Source organism: Mandrillus leucophaeus, unplaced genomic scaffold (genome assembly GCF_000951045.1).
Source record: "Mandrillus leucophaeus isolate KB7577 unplaced genomic scaffold, Mleu.le_1.0 Scaffold228, whole genome shotgun sequence".
Lineage (NCBI taxonomy): Eukaryota > Metazoa > Chordata > Mammalia > Primates > Cercopithecidae > Mandrillus > Mandrillus leucophaeus.
In genome coordinates, this window is record NW_012102343.1 from 2,724,467 (window position 1) to 2,729,114 (window position 4,648).

Genomic DNA, 4,648 nt, shown 5'->3' on the forward strand with positions numbered 1-4,648 from the left:
GCCTCGGTGGAGTCCTAGGAATTAAATTGCTGGGTCATATGGTATGTTTACGTTTAACTTTTAAGAAACTGCCAAACTGTTTTTCAGGGCCTCGGTTCTTTAGGATATCAGGGTTAAGTAAGTACTTTTTTCTTGTTTCCTGTTCCTAATTTTTTCAAACGTTGCTGTTGAGTTTGTGGGAGGCACATTCTCCTGATTCCTCCCTCCCTGCCTTCTTCCTATCATTGAGTTTATCTCTGCTTTGAGAACATAGGCCTCATCTGTCTCTATTCCCCACTAGCCTGTAAGCTCTTCCAGTCTAAGACTGGGTGTTGACTGCATTTCTATCCAACTGCATGCCTATTCCAGGAGTTCAAAGTCAAATAAAGCACACTCCTGACCTCGAGAAACTCACAGGCTAGCAAAGAAATAGTGTGTGAGTGAAAGAGCCCACATGATCTGCAAAATACAGATGGGCGGAGAGAGAGAGGAATACTTCACCCACCAAGAAATAACAGAGGTGGGGCTGATTTGCTTAGAGCAAAGGCCACTTGTTCTTGTAAAGTTTTACTGGAACACAGCCAGGCATGTTTACGTGCTCATTTGTTTACAAAAACTCACTTGTCTATGGCTGCCTTTATGCTACAAGGGGCAGAACTTAGTTGTGACAGAGATCGTCCAGCCTGCAAAGCCTAAAATATTAGCTATCTGCCGCTTTGCAGAAAAATGTTGCCAACCCGTCCTTAGAGGAAAGAATGAAGATGAGAAATAACAAAACTGCGTGCTCACAAAGTTCAGCTGCTTGTCTCTATCCAGGAAATTCATTGCAGCAGGAGCGATTTGAGTTAAACATAAGGAAAGACTAGAAGGGTGGGGGAGATTCTGGCCCCTAACAGAGAGACAACCTTTCTTTAAGAAAAGGAAACGAGCACTCATCAGTTCCAGGAACAGGGACATACTCTATCTGGAGACACAAAGCTGGAAAGGGGGACATCTGGGCTCCTTCTTGGCCCTTTGATCCTACTTGGGATGTGGGGGTGAGGAAGTCTCTAGGAGCCAAATGCCTTTGGCAGCAGGCTCAGGATAATGAAGAGAAGGCCCAGTGGAGGGGGTGTTAGAAGCAAGGGAAGGGGAAAACTTTGATTTTTTTCTCTTGGCGAGGCAGAAATCGGAAAGCAAGGGTGGTGGGAGCAGAACGAGGAAGAAGCCGCTCCTCTGTGGCTGTGCCGGAGTGAATTAATTCACGGCATATGTTTCCAGCATCTGTCGTGGTGACCTGGACTGGAGGGGTCAGTGAGAGAGGGGACCATGCCAGGACTGAGCATTAGCCCAGAATTCCCGGGCTGCAGGGGCTCTTGGCTCCCACCGAACGCTGGCTGGCCAGCCCACCCAGGAACAGCTGCTGCAGCTGCAGCCACCAGCGCTGCCTCGGGGAGGAGGGAGAGCATCCCCTTCCCGTGCTCCCCACAAGAAAACACCTGGCTGAGGAGGGGCTGGGAGAAGACCAGAAAGAATCCTGCAAAACGCTGTCTCTTCCAGACCTTTAGCGGCGGTAGATTCCGACCAGCAGCCACATGTCCTGCCAGCAGACTGGAGGTGTGTCCCCAAAGCGACAGCACAGGAGGGGCGAGAGAGCCACAGCCCTGAATGGAGAATGAACGAGAATTTGGGGACTTCCTCTTAAGTGCCAGTCCCAGAATTTCCCTGGAGGCTATGTGGGCTGCGTGGGGCTGAAGTGTCCCTTGTGAGTTGACGGTCGACCTAGAGGAAGCAAGGCAGGCGGGCGTGGTGGCTGAGAATGGGGATGGTGCCAGGTTCACATCTCTGCTCCTCCACATCGCAGCTGTACGACCTGGGGTATGTTCTCATAACTCCTTGAGCCTCAGTTTTCTCATCTGTGGAGTGATGCTAAAAATCATTCCTGAATCACAGGGCTCTTGTGATGATTAAATGAGCTGATACTTGCTGAGCTGATGCTCATTAAGCGTCTGGCACAAAGTGAGCACTCAATGAAGATGAGCTCTGATCGCACTGAATGGGCAGGCAGTGGTCACTTGTTGTGCCTGACCGTAAACCACAGGCCATTAGGCCCTGACCGGACCCGAGTGGATATCTACCCCAAGGTCACAAACTGGAGACCATAGGCTGATGTTGACTCACAGGACGTGTTGGGTTTGGCTTATGCACTGTTTTTAATTGTTTTGTTAATTATCAACATTTAAAACTGAAAGGTTTAGACTTCCAGCTTCCCTTGGAAAACAACCGCTTGCTCCCAAAGTTCGGCTGCTTATTTCTATCCAGAAAATTAATTGCAGCTTCCAGCTTCTTTTAGAAAATGGGAGGATCAGCCAGCCATGGTGGCTCATGCCTGTAATCCCAGCACTTTGGGAGGCTGAGGTGGGCAGATCACGAGGTCAGGAGTCCAAGACCATCCTGGCTAACACGGTGAAACCCCATTTCTACTAAAATACAAAAAATTAGCCAGGCGTGGTGGCATGCGCCTGTAGTTCCAGCTACTCGGGAGTCTGAGGCAGAAGAATTGCTTGAACCCGGGTGATGGAGGTTGTGGTGAGCTAAGATCGCGCCACTGCACTCCAGCCTGGGCTACAGAGTGAAACTCTATCTCAAAAAAAAAAAAAGAAAGAAAGAAAAGAAAAAGAAAAAAATGAAAAAAGAGCAAGAAAATGGGAGAATCTGGTCACTGTGGAGCTGCCGTTCTTACAGCAGCTACGGACTGGAGCTGAGAAGCAACAGCTTTTAATGAGTAGCAGTTGAGAAGCCTATACACTTCCGCAGACACATTCCTGCCTGGTCACTGCAGGCATTCACTTTAAGACCCCTGCCCAGCCCTCTCACTTTGCCAGTGAGGATCCTGTCCCCCAATGACACTTATCCAACCAAGGTCATGTTCCTGAGCCTGGAGCGTGGTTACTAACAAAAGCCAGCATCCTTTGTCAGTAACCGGGGCCCTTGCCTGCCATCTAACCTCACATCATGTAAGCTGTGGAGAAGGCCCAGTTTCCCTACCACGGGTTCTCCTCCTCTGATCAGCCTAACTCTGTATCTGGCACACATCTAACAAGCGTTGAAGCAGAGTCCTAGGCTATTTGCAGGACCAGTAACAGGACCCTTTGCCAGGTGTCCCATACTCAGCAGTCACAGGGAAAGGTGGGAGGTTTGCCTTCTTCCTTCTCTGGCCTCTGCAGGTGTAGGCATTATAAAAAGGCCTCGGGGGCCACCTAGCAGCCAGCAGCACCTCTACACAGGCCGCTCCGTGTCCAGGCTGAGACCGTGGGCTTCCCAGCCTGTGACTAAACATGGCGGTGGTACAAGGGCTTACCGTTTCTGGCCAGCACAGGATTTTCTGCTGTAATCTTTGCACTGCGCTCCCCACTGGGAGGCCGGAACTTTCTCCGAGCTGTGCTGCTGTCTGAGACACTTGCCCTCCAGTCCTCCTTCCTGCCCTCTCCCCTTTCTCAGGCCTCAGACCCTCATCACCACCAGAAGGCTTTTCCTGCTCCTCCTCCTTGCCCTCCCCCTTGATCTTTCCCAGAAATTACCCTCAGTAAATCTCCTGCACTTCTAACTCCACGTTGGTGTCTGCTTCTCAGATGAGCCAAACGGAGAGCTGGTGGTGGCGCAGCTAGGCTCAGGGGACAACGACTCCTGGCCAGGGCTGAGAAGACACAGCCTGTTACAGGGATAGGGAGCGGGCTCGCCTCCAAAGCCAGATGGCTCATGAACCCTAGTGTGTGGGTGAGATTCAGGTCAGGGATCCCTGGTGGGGGGCCGGTAGCAGATCCCTCTCTCATTCAGGTAAGCGCCAACGTGGAATCCAATCCACCTGAGAAGGCCTAAAACGGAGGCGCTGGAAGCCCCTCAGGGGGCACTCAGCGAGACTTTGGCCTCCTCTCAGCAGGAGCAGAAGCCAGCTTGGTGTCTTCTTGCCGAGGTAGGGCACGGATAGCCTCTGTTGGTGGCTTTATGGGCAGAGAACAAGGGATATCGTGACATACCAGGCCTGCCAGGAGACAGGAGGTTCCTGCCCTCTAGAGTGACACCTGTTGCCTCTCAGGATCTGGGCGTCACCTCTGGATGTCGGAGAAGAGAGGTAGAAGCAGTTGCACCCCAGACCTCGCCGGGGCAGGTGCCGGGAAGCAAAGCCACCTCTCTGATATGGCAGAACGGGGCGGGGCATGCTCTGATGGCAGAGCAGAGGCTACTGTGGGTTTTGTGAAGGGGCTGGCTTGTTCTGAGAGGAGAGGAAGCACAGCTCCCCACCATCCCTAAGGCACAAGGCCCTCCAACGTGGTCTTGCAGTTTTAAGGACAAAGGCAGTAGAACACAGGTTGAACAGGAAGGTGCCCCTCTGGGTGGAGATTGAGGCTACGTAGATGGGGGAGATGGCACTTAGTAGGAGAACTAAGCAAAGAGGGAAAAAAATTATTTAGCTCTTTAGGGAACAGAAATTAACCAACCTGGGGAAGTGGAGCAGGGCAAGGATTGACTTCAAAGGAACTGGAGAGGAAGTTGCTGGGGGTGGGGACTAGGGGGCGGAAATGTTCCATATCTTGATTGTGGTGGCAGTCATATGTCCGTTTGTTGTATTTGAAAAACTCATTAAACTTTACGCTTTAAAAAAAGATGATTTTGTTGTTGTTGTTGAGAT